We start from the raw sequence: 19,929 nt of genomic DNA, 5'->3' as shown, positions 1-19,929 counted from the left end.
ACCAGCAACCATAGTCAATTGTCTTCCGGGGGCCAGAGCAGGCGACATTGAAGGAAATTTGAAACTGCTGGCTAAGGCTAAGCGTAAATTTGGTAAGATTGTAATTCACGTCGGCAGTAATGACACTCGGTTACGCCAATCGGAGGTCACTAAAATTAACATTAAATCGGTGTGTAACTTTGCAAAAACAATGTCGGACTCTGTAGTTTTCTCTGGGCCCCTCCCCAATCGGACCGGGAGTGACATGTTTAGCCGCATGTTCTCCTTGAATTGCTGGCTGTCTGAGTGGTGTCCAAAAAATGAGGTGGGCTTCATAGATAATTGGCAAAGCTTCGGGGGAAAACCTGGTCTTGTTAGGAGAGACGGCATCCATCCCACTTTGGATGGAGCAGCTCTCATTTCTAGAAATCTGGCCAATTTTCTTAAATCCTCCAAACCGTGACTATCCAGGGTTGGGACCAGGAAGCAGAGTTGTAGTCTTACACACCTCTCTGCAGCTTCTCTCCCCCTGCCATCCCCTCATTACCCCATCCCCGTAGAGACGGTGCCTGCTCCCAGACCACCAATAACCAGCAAAAATCTATTTAAGCATAAAAATTCAAAAAGAAAAAATAATATAGCACCTTCAACTGCACCACAGACTAAAACAGTTAAATGTAGTCTATTAAACATTAGGTCTCTCTCTTCTAAGTCCCTGTTGGTAAATGATATAATAATTGATCAACATATTGATTTATTCTGCCTAACAGAAACCTGGTTACAGCAGGATGAATATGTTAGTTTAAATGAGTCAACACCCCCGAGTCACACTAACTGTCAGAATGCTCGTAGCACGGGCCGGGGCGGAGGATTAGCAGCAATCTTCCATTCCAGCTTATTAATTAATCAAAAACCCAGACAGAGCTTTAATTCATTTGAAAGCTTGTCTCTTAGTCTTGTCCATCCAAATTGGAAGTCCCAAAAACCAGTTTTATTTGTTATTATCTATCGTCCACCTGGTCGTTACTGTGAGTTTCTCTGTGAATTTTCAGACCTTTTGTCTGACTTAGTGCTTAGCTCAGATAAGATAATTATAGTGGGCGATTTTAACATCCACTCAGATGCTGAGAATGACAGCCTCAACACTGCATTTAATCTATTATTAGACTCTATTGGCTTTGCTCAAAAAGTAAATGAGTCCACCCACCACTTTAATCATATCTTAGATCTTGTTCTGACTTATGGTATGGAAATAGAAGACTTAACAGTATTCCCTGAAAACTCCCTTCTGTCTGATCATTTCTTAATAACATTTACATTTACTCTGATGGACTACCCAGCAGTGGGGAATAAGTTTCATTACACTAGAAGTCTTTCAGAAAGCGCTGTAACTAGGTTTAAGGATATGATTCCTTCTTTATGTTCTCTAATGCCATATACCAACACAGTGCAGAGTAGCTACCTAAACTCTATAAGGGAGATAGAGTATCTCGTCAATAGTTTTACATCCTCATTGAAGACAACTTTGGATGCTGTAGCTCCTCTGAAAAAGAGAGCTTTAAATCAGAAGTGTCTGACTCCGTGGTATAACTCACAAACTCGTAGCTTAAAGCAGATAACCCGTAAGTTGGAGAGGAAGTGGCGTCTCACTAATTTAGAAGATCTTCACTTAGCCTGGAAAAAGAGTCTGTTGCTCTATAAAAAAGCCCTCCGTAAAGCTAGGACATCTTTCTACTCATCACTAATTGAAGAAAATAAGAACAACCCCAGGTTTCTTTTCAGCACTGTAGCCAGGCTGACAAAGAGTCAGAGCTCTATTGAGCTGAATATTCCATTAACTTTAACTAGTAATGACTTCATGACTTTCTTTGCTAACAAAATTTTAACTATTAGAGAAAAAAGTACTCATAACCATCCCAAAGACGTATCGTTATCTTTGGCTGCTTTCAGTGATGCCGGTATTTGGTTAGACTCTTTCTCTCCGATTGTTCTGTCTGAGTTATTTTCATTAGTTACTTCATCCAAACTATCAACATGTTTATTAGACCCCATTCCTACCAGGCTGCTCAAGGAAGCCCTACCATTATTTAATGCTTCGATCTTAAATATGATCAATCTATCTTTGTTAGTTGGCTATGTACCACAGGCTTTTAAGGTGGCAGTAATTAAACCATTACTTAAAAAGCCATCACTTGACCCAGCTATCTTAGCTAATTATAGGCCAATCTCCAACCTTCCTTTTCTCTCAAAAATTCTTGAAAGGGTAGTTGTAAAACAGCTAACTGATCATCTGCAGAGGAATGGTCTATTTGAAGAGTTTCAGTCAGGTTTTAGAATTCATCATAGTACAGAAACAGCATTAGTGAAGGTTACAAATGATCTTCTTATGGCCTCGGACAGTGGACTCATCTCTGTGCTTGTTCTGTTAGACCTCAGTGCTGCTTTTGATACTGTTGACCATAAAATTTTATTACAGAGATTAGAGCATGCCATAGGTATTAAAGGCACTGCGCTGCGGTGGTTTGAATCATATTTGTTTAATAGATTACAATTTGTTCATGTAAATGGGGAATCTTCTTCACAGACTAAAGTTAATTATGGAGTTCCACAAGGTTCTGTGCTAGGACCAATTTTATTTACTTTATACATGCTTCCCTTAGGCAGTATTATTAGACGGTATTGCTTAAATTTTCATTGTTACGCAGATGATACCCAGCTTTATCTATCTATGAAGCCAGAGGACACACACCAATTAGCTAAACTGCAGGATTGTCTTACAGACATAAAGACATGGATGACCTCTAATTTCCTGCTTTTAAACTCAGATAAATCTGAAGTTATTGTACTTGGCCCCACAAATCTTAGAAACATGGTGTCTAACCAGATCCTTACTCTGGATGGCATTACCCTGACCTCTAGTAATACTGTGAGAAATCTTGGAGTCATTTTTGATCAGGATATGTCATTCAAAGCGCATATTAAACAAATATGTAGGACTGCTTTTTTGCATTTACGCAATATCTCTAAAATCAGAAAGGTCTTGTCTCAGAGTGATGCTGAAAAACTAATTCATGCATTTATTTCCTCTAGGCTGGACTATTGTAATTCATTATTATCAGGTTGTCCTAAAAGTTCCCTAAAAAGCCTTCAGTTAATTCAAAATGCTGCAGCTAGAGTACTGACGGGGACTAGAAGGAGAGAGCATATCTCACCCATATTGGCCTCTCTTCATTGGCTTCCTGTTAATTCTAGAATAGAATTTAAAATTCTTCTTCTTACTTATAAGGTTTTGAATAATCAGGTCCCATCTTATCTTAGGGACCTCGTAGTACCATATCACCCCAATAGAGCGCTTCGCTCTCAGACTGCAGGCTTACTTGTAGTTCCTAGGGTTTGTAAGAGTAGAATGGGAGGCAGAGCCTTCAGCTTTCAGGCTCCTCTCCTGTGGAACCAGCTCCCAATTCAGATCAGGGAGACAGACACCCTCTCTACTTTTAAGATTAGGCTTAAAACTTTCCTTTTTGCTAAAGCTTATAGTTAGGGCTGGATCAGGTGACCCTAAACCATCCCTTAGTTATGCTGCTATAGACGTAGACTGCTGGGGGGTTCCCATGATGCACTGTTTCTTTCTCTTTTTGCTCTGTATGCACCACTCTGCATTTAATCATTAGTGATCGATCTCTGCTCCCCTCCACAGCATGTCTTTTTCCTGGTTCTCTCCCTCAGCCCCAACCAGTCCCAGCAGAAGACTGCCCCTCCCTGAGCCTGGTTCTGCTGGAGGTTTCTTCCTGTTAAAAGGGAGTTTTTCCTTCCCACTGTAGCCAAGTGCTTGCTCACAGGGGGTCGTTTTGACCGTTGGGGTTTTACATAATTGTTGTATGGCCTTGCCTTGCAATATGGAGCGCCTTGGGGCAGCTGTTTGTTGTGATTTGGCGCTATATAAAAAAAAATTGATTGATTGAAGTATTTTAAAGAACGTTTGGAAAAAAAAAGTCTATTAAAATGACAATGTTCATTAAAGTATTTAAATCAGTGAGTTGCCTCAAATGTTCATCTTTAGAAGACAACAGGCCTCTGTGTCTGCAGGTACAGAGCAGATAAAACAGGAGACAGAAAACAAAAAGGCTAAAGAGTTTCAGTCAGGCTGGTGATCTCCAGACAGGAGCAGCCCACAGTGACAATCCTCCAGTGGACAACCTCTGGGAGACGCTGTCAAGGTCGTACCAGGTGGGTATGTGTTCTGTGAAATCAAGAGAACTGAAGTTCTAAGGAGCAGTGGTAGAGTCCACAAATCGGGCAGAACATAAAAGTACAAAAACAGTCCAATCTTTCTCCAAGAGGCTGAGGTGTCCAGAGTATTTAGAGTGTCCATGGATGCTGATTGAGATCAGCTGTCAGAGGTTGTGCAACAGAAATGGACACAAAGAAAGAAACTACACAACAGACAGAGTATCAGAACAGTCACAGGTTGGTTGATGGAGAGGGAGGAGGACAAGGGGGGTTTGTCCTGGTGGTCCGAGTAGGAATTGCAGAACTTCCAGTCGCAGCAGTCATAGAAAATTGTATAAAGGACTTCATGCCACATGTAATGATGAATCTTGCCACACTTGTCTTTGTCCACACAGCCCACACCCTTCATGATGGTGTGCTTCCCATAGCGAACGTAGGCCTTGTAGCACGTCTTATTGGCAGGACACTCAGTGGGGACAATCAGAGGTGTCCTCTCCTTTTCTACAATAGAGCTGTAGTGACACAGCAGCTTGTCAGAAAGGGCCGAGGGGAGGCGAAGACAGACGCACAACAGAGCAACGACACAGACAAACTGGAACATCTTCAACCTGGAAGGAAGAAGAACAACTGACATTTAATCAACATTACTGACTGAAGACATCAAACACACAGTGACCAGAAAAATAGACACAACTGGATGAAGTCCAACACAATTATTCAAGATTAATTTAGTATATATTTTTAAAATCTATGTATTTTGACCAGATATGCTGCTTACCTCTTAACAACGTGCCAGTGTGGGGCTCAAATGAGGCAGATTCAGTTGACACAGCCTTTATATCCTCTGATTCAAAAGGGCTCACGCATCATCAACTGACTCCATGTAACTGAGATTGGGAGCACTGGTACCACAGTCTCTTAAGTCTCTTTATACAAAGAGACTGGTAGCATGTTTTTGAAAACTTGGCTGTGATTGGTCCATCTGATACGTCGGCCTCTATTGGCTATCAGGCCACGCTCTGTGATTGGCTGTGGTGTAACCGCCGAAAATGTAAGTTGGTTCCACTCCTCCAGAGACTGTGGTTCCAGTGCTACGTTGTAAACAAAGGCTGCAGCCAATCAGAGAGCGGCGTGTCTCAGCCAATCAGCAAAATGTCAGAATCCTGACTAAAAGTCACGTGACCAAATAACCCGATACCGACTCCTTTGCATTGGCTGGAGGAGTGGAACCAACTTATCAATGATGTGAATATTTTTAAATATGAAACAAATAGCTGATCACATTAACTGTAATATGACACAATTTAATCATCGCTGGAACAAATGAAGCTAAAACAATGTAGGAATCAAAACTGAATATTAGTGTCATCACAACTGATCTGCTGAATTTAGCATTTCTGTGTTTTTAACAAACTCCCCACTGATCCATTGATCATTTCTTCACAAATTTTGTTCAAAATCCATTAATGTTTTAAATTTTTAGAGATGTATTTTACATTGTTAGGGGTGGTGGTCAAGTGGTTAATGCGCTTGGTTTCAGTTCAGACGGTTCCGGGTTCAAATCGCACCCCTGCCACATTTCTCCATGTAATGCAGAGTTGCGTCAGGAAGGGCATCCGGCGTAAAACTTGTGCCAATTCAACATGCAGATCCACCTTGGATTTGCTGTTGCGACCCCAAGTGCAAAAAAGGGAGCAGCCGAAGGGACTTACTTTTTACGCAGAGTTGGTGGCCAAGTGTTTAGTGCGCTTGGATTCAGTGTGGAAGGTTTCTGGTTCAAACACCAGCTCTGCCACATCTTTCCATGTAATGTGCAGTTACATCAGGAACGACAGCCGGTGTAAAACTTGTGCCAATTCAACATGCAGATCCACCTTGGATTTGCTGTTGCGACCCCAAGTGCAAAAAAGGGAGCAGCCGAAGGGACTTACTTTTTACGCAGAGTTGGTGGCCAAGTGTTTAGTGCGCTTGGATTCAGTGTGGAAGGTTTCTGGTTCAAACACCAGCTCTGCCACATCTTTCCATGTAATGTGCAGTTACATCAGGAACGACAGCCGGTGTAAAACTTGTGCCAAATCAACATGCAGTTCCACCTTGGATCTGCTGTGGCGACGCTGAGTGAAAACAAGCAGCTAAAAGGACTTAATATTTTACATTGTTCAACACCAGCTGGTTTCCTGGACTTTAAATTTCACACATTCAACTGTCAACATGAAGGAAATGTCCATAGAAATGTCTCTCTCACTCACACACTTCCCATTTTTAAAACTGGAAATGTCTTTATTCCATGTCTCAATACATCGTTACAATTTGGATAAGTACAAGTAGCCTACAGTTAGCACAATTTCCAAATGAATGGATGTTGTTGATTCTCTTGTATATTCGTCCGTGAATTGTTCTGTAATTTATGTTTGTAACGTGGCCCAAGCAGAGGGTCACCCCTTTGAGTCTGGTCTGCTTGAGGTTTCTTCCTCAGAGTGAGTTTTTCCTTACCACTGTTGCTCTGGGAGTTGGTAAGGTTGGACCTTACCTGTGTGAAGCGCCTTGAGGCAACTCTGTTGTGATTTGGCGCTATATAAAGGAAAATAAATTGAAAAATAAATTGAAATTGTTGTTCTCTCCAAAACAGGTTAGCATCATTTCACTGTATAAGTTATCACATGCAAAACAGTCTGTCCATTTCTCAAAATAAGTCTAGAACATAAGGGCAATTTCACAAACAGGGGTGTCGGAACGGGGGGGGTAAAGGGTACTATGTACCTAGGGCCCAGAGCATGGGGGGGCACAAAAAACTGGCATTAAATACATTTTTGTGTTGCATGTCATTAATGTTCACACAATTCATGTTGTAAAAGAATATAATTAGAATGAATGTATAAATGTTGTGAAACATAATTCTGCTCTAACAATAATATTGAAAGATCTCTGAGGGCCCTTCCACTCCTGCACAGTTGTACAATGGTTTAGTCCAAGCGCACAGGCGGCACGCTGCCCCACACAAACAGATCCCAAACGGGATCTCACAGAAAGAGGAGGTGTTTAATAGAGCTGGAACAACTAATCAATTTAATCGATTATTAAAATAGTTGTCAACTAATTTAGTCATCAGTTCATCATCAATTTATCAATTTTATTTATATAGCGCCAAATCACAACAAACAGTTGCCCCAAGGCGCTTTATATTGTAAGGCAAGGCCATACAATAATTATGTAAAACCCCAACGGACAAAACGACCCCCTGTGAGCAAGTACTTGGCGACAGTGGGAAGGAAAAACTCCCTTTTAACAGGAAGAAACCTCCAGCAGAACCAGGCTCAGGGAGGGGCAGTCTTCTGCTGGGACTGGTTGGGGCTGAGGGAGAGAACCAAGAAAAAGACATGCTGTGGAGGGGAGCAGAGATCAATCACTAATGATTAAATGCAGAGTGGTGCATACAGAGCAAAAAGAGAAAGAAACACTCAGTGCATCATGGGAACCCCCCAGCAGTCTAAGTCTATAGCAGCATAACTAAGGGATGGTTCAGGGTCACCTGGTCCAGCCCTAACTATAAGCTTTAGCAAAAAGGAAAGTTTTAAGCCTTATCTTAAAAGTAGAGAGGGTGTCTGTCTCCCTGATCCGAATTGGGAGCTGGTTCCACAGGAGAGGAGCCTGAAAGCTGAAGGCTCTGCCTCCCATTCTACTCTTACAAACCCTAGGAACTACAAGTAAGCCTGCAGTCTGAGAGCGAAGCGCTCTATTGGGGTGATATGGTACTATGAGGTCCCTAAGATAAGATGGGACCTGATTATTCAAAACCTTATAAGAAGAATAATTTTAAATTCTATTCTAGAATTAACAGGAAGCCAATGAAGAGAGGCCAATATGGGTGAGATATGCTCTCTCCTTCTAGTCCCCGTTAGTACTCTAGCTGCAGCATTTTGAATTAACTGAAGGCTTTTCAGGGAACTTTTAGGACAACCTGATAATAATGAATTACAATAGTCCAGCCTAGAGGAAATAAATGCATGAATTAGTTTTTCAGCATCACTCTGAGACAAGACCTTTCTAATTTTAGAGATATTGCGTAAATGCAAAAAAGCAGTCCTACATATTTGTTTAATATGCGCTTTGAATGACATATCCTGATCAAAAATGACTCCAAGATTTCTCACAGTATTACTAGAGGTCAGGGTAATGCCATCCAGAGTAAGGATCTGGTTAGACACCATGTTTCTAAGATTTGTGGGGCCAAGTACAATAACTTCAGTTTTATCTGAGTTTAAAAGCAGGAAATTAGAGGTCATCCATCTTTATGTCTGTAAGACAATCCTGCAGTTTAGCTAATTGGTGTGTGTCCTCTGGCTTCATGGATAGATAAAGCTGGGTATCATCTGCGTAACAATGAAAATTTAAGCAATGCCGTCTAATAATACTGCCTAAGGGAAGCATGTATAAAGTGAATAAAATTGGTCCTAGCACAGAACCTTGTGGAACTCCATAATTAACCTTAGTCTGTGAAGAAGATTCCCCATTTACATGAACAAATTGTAATCTATTAGATAATTATGATTCAAACCACCGCAGCGCAGTGCCTTTAATACCTATGGCATGCTCTAATCTCTGTAATAAAATTTTATGGTCAACAGTATCAAAAGCAGCACTGAGGTCTAACAGAACAAGCACAGAGATGAGTCCACTGTCTGAGGCCATAAGAAGATCATTTGTAACCTTCACTAATGCTGTTTCTGTACTATGATGAATTCTAAAACCTGACTGAAACTCTTCAAATAGACCATTCCTCTGCAGATGATCAGTTAGCTGTTTTACAACTACCCTTTCAAGAATTTTGAGAGAAAAGGAAGGTTGGAGATTGGCCTATAATTAGCTAAGATAGCTGGGTCAAGTGATGGCTTTTTAAGTAATGGTTTAATTACTGCCACCTTAAAAGCCTGTGGTACATAGCCAACTAACAAAGATAGATTGATCATATTTAAGATCGAAGCATTAAATAATGGTAGGGCTTCCTTGAGCAGCCTGGTAGGAATGGGGTCTAATAGACATGTTGATGGTTTGGATGAAGTAACTAATGAAAATAACTCAGACAGAACAATCTGAGAGAAAGAGTCTAACCAAATACCGGCATCACTGAAAGCAGGCAAAGATAACGATACGTCTTTGGGATGGTTATGAGTAATTTTTTCTCTAATAGTTAAAATTTTATTAGCAAAGAAAGTCATGAAGTCATTACTAGTTAAAGTTAAAGGAATACTCGGCTCAATAGAGCTCTGACTCTTTGTCAGCCTGGCTACAGTGCTGAAAAGAAACCTGGGGTTCTTATTTTCTTCAATTAGTCATGAGTAGTAAGATTTCCTAGCTTTACGGATGGCTTTTTTTATAGAGCAACAGACTCTTTTTCCAGGCTAAGTGAAGATCTTCTAAATTAGTGAGATGCCATTTCCTCTCCAACTTACGGGTTATCTGCTTTAAGCTGTGAGTTTGTGAGTTATACCACGGAGTCAGGCACTTCTGATTTAAAGCTCTCTTTTTCAGAGGAGCTACAGCATCCAAAGTTGTCTTCAATGAGGATGTAAAACTACTGACGAGATACTCTATCTCACTTACAGAGTTTAGGTAGCTACTCTGCACTGTGTTGGTATATGGCATTAGGGAACATAAAGAAGGAATCATATCCTTAAACCTAGTTATAGCGCTTTCTGAAAGACTTCTAGTGTAATGAAACTTATTCCCCACTGCTGGGTAGTCCATCAGAGTAAATGTAAATGTTATTAAGAAATGATCAGACAGAAGGGAGTTTTCAGGGAATACTGTTAAGTCTTCAGTTTCCATACCATAAGTCAGAACAAGATCTAAGATATGATTAAAGTGGTGGGTGGACTCATTTACATTTTGAGCAAAGCCAATTGAGTCTAATAATAGATTAAATGCAGTGTTGAGGCTGTCATTCTCAGCATCTGTGTGGATGTTAAAATCGCCCACTATAATTATCTTATCTGAGCTAAGCACTAAGTCAGACAAAAGGTCTGAAAATTCACAGAGAAACTCACAGTAACGACCAGTTGGACGACAGATAATAACAAATAAAACTGGTTTTTGAGACTTCCAATTTGGATGGACAAGACTAAGAGTCAAGCTTTCAAATGAATTAAAGCTCTGTCTGGGTTTTTGATTAATTAATAAGCTGGAATGGAAGATTGCTGCTAATCCTCCGCCCCGGCCCGTGCTACGAGCATTCTGACAGTTAGTGTGACTCGGGGGTGTTGACTCATTTAAACTAACATATTCATCCTGCTGTAACCAGGTTTCTGTAAGGCAGAATAAATCAATGTGTTGATCAATTATTATATCATTTACTAACAGGGACTTAGAAGAGAGAGACCTAATGTTTAATAGACCACATTTAACTGTTTTAGTCTGTGGTGCAGTTGAAGGTGCTATATTATTTTTTCTTTTTGAATTTTTATGCTTAAATACATTTTTGCTGGTTATTGGTGGTCTGGGAGCAGGCACCGTCTCTACGGGGATGGGGTAATGAGGGGATGGCAGGGGGAGAGAAGCTGCAGAGAGGTGTGTAAGACTACAACTCTGCTTCCTGGTCCCAACCCTGGATAGTCACGGTTTGGAGGATTTAAGAAAATTGGCCAGATTTCTAGAAATGAGAGCTGCTCCATCCAAAGTGGGATGGATGCCGTCTCTCCTAACAAGACCAGGTTTTCCCCAGAAGCTTTGCCAATTATCTATGAAGCCCACCTCATTTTTTGGACACCACTCAGACAGCCAGCAATTCAAGGAGAACATGCGGCTAAACATGTCACTCCCAGTCCGATTGGGGAGGGGCCCAGAGAAAACTACAGAGTCCGACATTATTTTTGCAAAGTTACACACCGATTCAATGTTAATTTTAGTGACCTCCGATTGGCGTAACCGGGTGTCATTACTGCCGACGTAAATTACAATCTTACCAAATTTACGCTTAGCCTTAGCCAGCAGTTTCAAATTTCCTTCAATGTCGCCTGCTCTGGCCCCCGGAAGACAATTGACTATGGTTGCTGGTGTCGCTAACTTCACATTTCTCAAAACAGAGTCGCCAATAACCAGAGTTTGATCCTTGGCGGGTGTGTCGCCGAGTGGGGAAAAACGGTTAGAAATGTGAACGGGTTGGCGGTGTACACGGGGCTTCTGTTTAGGGCTACGCTTCCTCCTCACAGTCACCCAGTCGGCCTGCTTTCCCGGCTGCTCGGGATCTGCCAGAGGGAAACTAACGGCGGCTAGCTACCTTGGTCCGCACCGACTACAGGGGCCTGGCTAGCTGTAGAATTTTCCACGGTGCGGAGCCGAGTCTCCAATTCGCCCAGCCTGGCCTCCAAAGCTACGAATAAGCTACACTTATTACAAGTACCATTACTGCTAAAGGGGACTGAGGAATAACTAAACATTTCACACCCAGAGCAGAAAAGTGCGGGAGAGACAGGAGAAGCCACCATGCTAAACCGGCTAAGAGCTAGTAGCTGCGTTAAGCTAGCGGATTCCTAAAAACACACAAAGTGAATAATGTGTAAATAATTTAGAGGTGATTCAGCAGAGGGAGTGCTTTAGTTAAGGCACGTGAAGATTACAATGTGAAGCAAATCGTTATCTAGGTAACTAGAGCAATCTAACTGCGCAGATTAAACAGCTAACAGATGCAGCAAAACACCGCTGTGCTCCCGAACAGGAAGTGATACAATACTGCAGTGAGAGCCAACCACCAGTAGAGGCAAGCAAGAGATCCTGGATTAGTTGTTAAATAACCTTGTTTTACTGCAAATTTTTCGTTTCTTCCATATAAATCAACTGTTTCTACAGCGCAGCTTTGCTTTGAACCTTGAACCAATTGAAGCAATGATTCGCAGCTTGAAGCAGTGCTTCAATCTGCTGCTTTGTTGATTCATTCATTTTTTATTTCACTTTATCTTAATTTTGCCCCACTAAAACCCAAAGAGCATATGTCTGTGAGTAATGTTTACCTTTTTATGTTAATCTGACCTGTTATGGTCTTCTGAAACAGTTGATAGATGTATTTTATAATTTAAAAACGGGACCAATGCTAACATGTTAGCATGTCTATGGAGTTTTCAATGTTAAAGTTAGCATTAAGCTGTTGCAGCTGTCAGCACATTTGTGTGCTAAAAGAGTCAAATGTATTACTAATTGTAATATTTTTTTAATTATTTCTTTATTTATATATTAGTAATAATAGCAACAACAATAATAGTAATAATAACCAGTAATGCTACAATACAATTTTAGAGAATGAAACAAAAGAACCTAATTAAACACATCAGAAAAGATAAATCCAACTAACAATGAGCATAAATAAATAAACATAGAAATAAATAACTGTTTCCTGTGAACACATAGTGACTCTTAATCCTCCACTTCACCCCTGTTTTATTTAAGTTTAATGACAATTAGTTTTGGTCAAACCACATCAAAGCTGTGTTTTTACACAAGAAGAAATAAAATTTGTTTCTTTTTTCATGAGAATCTGTTTTTAAAGATCACATATTATACTTTAGTCAGGTCTTTAAAAGGTCTTTTGTGGACTCTTGCTGTAATATGTTGTCAGTGGTTGAGATAGTTGCTGTAGGAATCTAAACCTGATGGAAATCTCTTTGTGGTGTGTTGGTGATGTATATGTACAAAATAAAACAAAACACTACTCCAGGTATGTTTTTGACGACAATATAACATAACTTTATTACAAGCTCAAACGTTGATGTTGTGTGATAAAGGCCTTTTAATAATAACTCACTTAAAGAAATAATGGTAAAACTCACATGTAAGTAAAGAAAAAAAATAAAACAATCTAAAAAATAATCGACCGATGAATTGATTACTAAAATAATCGCGAGCTGCAGTCCAAGTGTTTAGGCTGAAATAAAATATGTCTTTACTAAAAAATCAAAGTCCGGATTTCAAAAAAGAAGAGAAAAAAGGACAGGGAAAGAAAACTAAATGAGGGAAAGCAGCTGCTAACCAAATTCTTTGAAAAGAGAGGTGAGCTTGAAAGATAGCTATATTGAGTTGGGGGTCTGGGGGACCAAACTGCACCATTTTCTAGAAAAATGGTGGCAAGACAGTACATTAACATTAAAAAATTACATAATTAATAGGACATAAAAGGGTTGATTTCTCCTAAAAATTGTTGAAGTCTGTAAAGACATTCTGGACTCACACACCATCCAGACTCATTAAACAAGCTTTGCTTAGTTTGTTAACACCCTTGAAAAAAAATGTCAGATACCTATTTTAAAAACATGACCCAATCTAGAGCCCATGGATCCCCAGTTTGTTGAACACTGGATTTAGCTTCCTCATATCACAGACAAGCTTTTACAAAAAGGTAGTGGAGTCACTCAAGGAGTGGAAAGATATGGAACCAAAATCCATGAACGGAATATTTTTCTATACAATGGGACAAATAATCAGCACCACGTGACACAATCCACAAATCAAATGACAAAGATCGAGAATGAATTAAATAATAAATAGTGGCTGCACTGTTTTTAAATGTAATAATACCTTAAAGTGCTCAACACCTTGTTGCAGCCGTCATTCATGAAATATGAAGTTCTGAGGCAGTAAAATAATGATCATGTTGAAGTTCTGTTATATAAGATGTAATGAAGATGCAGCAGAAAAAGGAGAAAAACACTTTAGAACTGTGTCAGAAGGGATGAGGAGAGATGGAACAGGTCAATACACAATAAAACAAACACACCAGGCTTATCAAAATCATTTTTTATTTCAGAAATACTGAAGTATTTTAAAGAACTTTTGAAAAAAAAAGTCTATTAAAATGACAATGTTCATTAAAGTATTTAAATCAGTGAGTTGCCTCAAATGTTCATCTTTAGAAGACAACAGGCCTCTGTGTCTGCAGGTACAGAGCAGATAAAACAGGAGACAGAAAACAAAAAGGGTGAAGAGTTTCAGTCAGGCTGGTGATCTCCAGACAGGAGCAGCCCACAGTGACAATCCTCCAGTGGACAACCTCTGGGAGACGCTGTCAAGGTCGTACCAGGTGGGTATGTGTTCTGTGAAATCAAGAGAACTGAAGTTCTAAGGAGCAGTGGTAGAGTCCACAAATCAGGCAGAACATAAAAGTACAAAAACAGTCCAATCTTTCTCCAAGAGGCTGAGGTGTCCAGAGTATTTAGAGTGTCCATGGATGCTGATTGAGATCAGCTGTCAGAGGTTGTGCAACAGAAATGGACACAAAGAAAGAAACTACACAACAGACAGAGTATCAGAACAGTCACAGGTTGGTTGATGGAGAGGGAGGAGGACAAGGGGGGTTTGTCCTGGTGGTCCGAGTAGGAATTGCAGAACTTCCAGTCGCAGCAGTCATAGAAAATTGTATAAAGGACTTCATGCCACATGTAATGATGAATCTTGCCACACTTGTCTTTGTCCACACAGCCCACACCCTTCATGATGGTGTGCTTCCCATAGCGAACGTAGGCCTTGTAGCACGTCTTATTGGCAGGACACTCAGTGGGGACAATCAGAGGTGTCCTCTCCTTTTCTACAATAGAGCTGTAGTGACACAGCAGCTTGTCAGAAAGGGCCGAGGGGAGGCGAAGACAGACGCACAACAGAGCAACGACACAGACAAACTGGAACATCTTCAACCTGGAAGGAAGCAGAACAACTGACATTTAATCAACATTACTGACTGAAGACATCAAACACACAGTGACCAGAAAAATAGACACAACTGGATGAAGTCCAACACAATTATTCAAGATTAATTTAGTATATATTTTTAAAATCTATGTATTTTGACCAGATATGCTGCTTACCTCTTAACAACGTGCCAGTGTGGGGCTCAAATGAGGCAGATTCAGTTGACACAGCCTTTATATCCTCTGATTCAAAAGGGCTCACGCATCATCAACTGACTCCATGTAACTGAGATTGGGAGCACTGGTACCACAGTCTCTTAAGTCTCTTTATACAAAGAGACTGGTAGCATGTTTTTGAAAACTTGGCTGTGATTGGTCCATCTGATACGTCAGCCTCTATTGGCTATCAGGCCACGCTCTGTGATTGGCTGTGGTGTAACCGCCGAAAATGTAAGTTGGTTCCACTCCTCCAGAGACTGTGGTTCCAGTGCTACGTTGTAAACAAAGGCTGCAGCCAATCAGAGAGCGGCGTGTCTCAGCCAATCAGCAAAATGTCAGAATCCTGACGAAATGTCACGTGACCAAATAACCCGATACCGACTCCTTTGCATTGGCTGGAGGAGTGGAACCAACTTATCAATGATGTGAATATTTTTAAATATGAAACAAATAGCTGATCACATTAACTGTAATATGACACAATTTAATCATCGCTGGAACAAATGAAGCTAAAACAATGTAGGAATCAAAACTGAATATTAGTGTCATCACAACTGATCTGCTGAATTTAGCATTTCTGTGTTTTTAACAAACTCCCCACTGATCCATTGATCATTTCTTCACAAATTTTGTTCAAAATCCATTAATGTTTAAATTTTTAGAGATGTATTTTACATTGTTGAGGCAGAGTTGGTGGCCAAGTGTTTAGTGCGCTTGGATTCAGTGTGGAAGGTTTCTGGTTCAAACACCACCTCTGCCACATCTTTCCATGTAATGTGCAGTTACATCAGGAAGGACATCCGGTGTAAAACTTGTGCCAAATCAACATGCAGATCCACCTTGGATCTGCTGTGGCGACGCTGAGTGAAAACAAGCAGCTAAAAGGACTTAATATTTTACATTGTTCAACACCAGCTGGTTTCCTGGACTTTAAATTTCACACATTCAACTGCCAACATGAAGGAAATGTCCATAGAAATGTCTCTCTCACTCACACACTTCCCATTTTTAAAACTGGAAATGTCTTTATTCCATGTCTCAATACATCGTTATAATTTGATTAAGTACAAGTAGCCTACAGTTAGCACAATTTCCAAATGAATGGATGTTGTTGATTCTCTTGTATATTCGTCTGTGAATTGTTCTGTAATTTATGTTTGTAACGTGGCCCAAGCAGAGGGTCACCCCTTTGAGTCTGGTCTACTTGAGGTTTCTTCCTCAGAGTGAGTTTTTCCTTACCACTGTTGCTCTGGGAGTTGGTAAGGTTGGACCTTACCTGTGTGAAGCGCCTTGAGGCAACTCTGTTGTGATTTGGCGCTATATAAAGGAAAATAAATTGAAAAATAAATTGAAATTGTTGTTCTCTCCAAAACAGGTTAGCATCATTTCACTGTATAAGTTATCACATGCAAAATAGTCTGTCCATTTGTCAAAATAAGTCTAGAACATAAGGGCAATTTCACAAACGGGTGTCGGAATGGGGGGGTAAAGGGTACTATGTACCTAGGGCCCAGAGCATTTTTGTGTTGCATGTCATTAATGTTCACACAATTCATGTTGTAATAGAATATAATTAGAATGAATGTATAAATGTTGTGAAACATAATTCTGCTCTAACAATAATATTGAAAGATCTCTGAGGGCCCTTCCACTCCTGCACAGTTGTACAATGGTTTAGTCCAAGCGCACAGGCGGCACGCTGCCCCACACAAACAGATCCCAAACGGGATCTCACAGAAAGAGGAGGTGTTTAGTAGAGCTGGAACAACTAATCAATTTAATCGATTATTAAAATAGTTGTCAACTAATTTAGTCATGGATTAGTTGTTAAATAACCTTGTTTTACTGCAAATGTTTCATGTCTTCCATATAAATCAGCCGTTTCTACAGCGCAGCTTTGCTTTGAACCTTGAACCAATCGAAGCAATGATTCGCAGCTTGAAGCAGTGCTTCAATCTGCTGCTTTGTTGATTCATTCATTTTTTATTTCACTTTATCTTACTTTTTCCCCACTAAAACCCAAAGAGCATATGTCTGTGAGTAATGTTTACCTTTTTATGTTAATCTGACCTGTTATGGTCTTCTGAAACAGTTGATAGATGTATTTTATAATTTAAAAACGGGACCGATGCTAACGTGTTAGCATGTCTATGGCGTTTTCAATGTTAAAGTTAGCATTAAGCTATTGCAGCTGTCAGCACATTTGTGTGCTAAAAGAGTCAAATGTATTACAAATTGTAATATTTTTTTAATTATTTCTTTACTTATATATTAGTAATACTTGCAACAACAATAATAGTAATAATATCCAGTAATTCTACAATACAATTTTAGAGAATGAAACAAAAGAACCTAATTAAACACATCAGAAAAGATAAATCCAACTAACAATGAGCATAAATAAATAAACATAGAAATAAATAACTGTTTCCTGTGAACACATAGTGACTCTTAATCCTCCACTTCACCCCTGTTTTATTTAAGTTTAATGACAATTTGTTTTGGTCAAACCACATCAAAGCTGTGTTTTTACACAAGAAAAAATAAAATTTGTTTCTTTTTTCATGAGAATCTGTTTTTAAAGATCACATATTATACTTTAGTCAGGTCTTTAAAAGGTCTTTTGTGGACTCTTGCTGTAATATGTTGTCAGTGGTTGAGATAGTTGCTGTAGGAATCTAAACCTGATGGAAATCTCTTTGTGGTGTGTCGGTGATGTATATGTACAAAATAAAACAAAACACTACTCCAGGTATGTTTTTGACGACAATATAACATAACTTTATTACAAGCTCAAACGTTGATGTTGTGTGATAAAGTCCTTTTAATAATAACTCAAAGAAATAATGGTAAAACTCACATGTAAGTAAAGAAAAAAAATAAAACAATCTAAAAAATAATCGACCGATGAATTGATTACTAAAATAATCGCGAGCTGCAGTCCAAGTGTTTAGGCTGAAATAAAATATGTCTTTACTCAAAAATCAAAGTCCGGATTTCAAAAAAGAAGAGAAAAAAGGACAGGGAAAGAAAACTAAATGAGGGAAAGCAGCTGCTAACCAAATTCTTTGAAAAGAGAGGTGAGCTTGAAAGATAGTTATATTGAGTTGGGGGTCTGGGGGACCAAACTGCACCATTTTCTAGAAAAATGGTGGCAAGACAGTACATTAACATTAAAAAATTACATAATTAATAGGACATAAAAGGGTTGATTTCTCCTAAAAATTGTTGAAGTCTGTAAAGACATTCTGGACTCACACACCATCCAGACTCATTAAACAAGCTTTGCTTAGTTTGTTAACACCCTTGAAAAAAAAATGTCAGATACCTATTTTAAAAACACGACCCAATCTAGAGCTCATGGATCCCCAGTTTGTTGAACACTGGATTTAGCTTCCTCATATCACAGACAAGCTTTTACAAAAAGGTAGTGGAGTCACTCAAGGAGTGGAAAGATATGGAACCAAAATCCATGAACGGAATATTTTTCTATACAATGGGACAAATAATCAGCACCACGTGACACAATCCACAAATCAAATGACAAAGATCGAGAATGAATTAAATAATAAATAGTGGCTGCACTGTTTTTAAATGTAATAATACCTTAAAGTGCTCAACACCTTGTTGCAGCCGTCATTCATGAAATATGAAGTTCTGAGGCAGTAAAATAATGATCATGTTGAAGTTCTGTTATATAAGATGTAATGAAGATGCAGCAGAAAAAGGAGAAAAACACTTTAGAACTGTGTCAGAAGGGATGAGGAGAGATGGAACAGGTCAATACACAATAAAACAAACACACCAGGCTTATCAAAATCATTTTTTATTTCAGAAATACTGAAGAATTTAAAGAACTTTTTAAAAAAAAAGTCTATTAAAATGACAATGTTCATTAAAGTATTTAAATCAGTGAGTTGCCTCAAATGTTCATCTTTAGAAGACAACAGGCCTCTGTGTCTGCAGGTACAGAGCAGATAAAACAGGAGACAGAAAACAAAAAGGGTGAAGAGTTTCAGTCAGGCTGGTGATCTCCAGACAGGAGCAGCCCACAGTGACAATCCTCCAGTGGACAACCTCTGGGAGACGCTGTCAAGGTCGTACCAGGTGGGTATGTGTTCTGTGAAATCAGGAGAACTGAAGTTCTAAGGAGCAGTGGTAGAGTCCACAAATCAGGCAGAACATAAAAGTACAAAAACAGTCCAATCTTTCTCCAAGAGGCTGAGGTGTCCAGAGTATTTAGAGTGTCCATGGATGCTGATTGAGATCAGCTGTCAGAGGTTGTGCAACAGAAATGGACACAAAGAAAGAAACTACACAACAGACAGAGTATCAGAACAGTCACAGGTTGGTTGATGGAGAGGGAGGAGGACAAGGGGGGTTTGTCCTGGTGGTCCGAGTAGGAATTGCAGAACTTCCAGTCGCAGCAGTCATAGAAAATTGTATAAAGGACTTCATGCCTCATGTAATGATGAATCTTGCCACACTTGTCTTTGTCCACACAGCCCACACCCTTCATGATGGTGTGCTTCCCATAGCGAACGTAGGCCTTGTAGCACGTCTTATTGGCAGGACACTCAGTGGGGACAATCAGAGGTGTCCTCTCCTTTTCTACAATAGAGCTGTAGTGACACAGCAGCTTGTCAGAAAGGGCCGAGGGGAGGCGAAGACAGACGCACAACAGAGCAACGACACAGACAAACTGGAACATCTTCAACCTGGAAGGAAGCAGAACAACTGACATTTAATCAACATTACTGACTGAAGACATCAAACATACAGTGACCAGAAAAATAGACACAACTGGATGAAGTCCAACACAATTATTCAAGAT

This window comes from Thalassophryne amazonica, chromosome 7, assembly GCF_902500255.1.
Source record: "Thalassophryne amazonica chromosome 7, fThaAma1.1, whole genome shotgun sequence".
Taxonomy (NCBI): Eukaryota; Metazoa; Chordata; class Actinopteri; order Batrachoidiformes; family Batrachoididae; genus Thalassophryne; species Thalassophryne amazonica.
The sequence above is the reverse complement of the archived record's forward strand: the minus strand, read 5'-3'. Positions refer to the sequence as shown.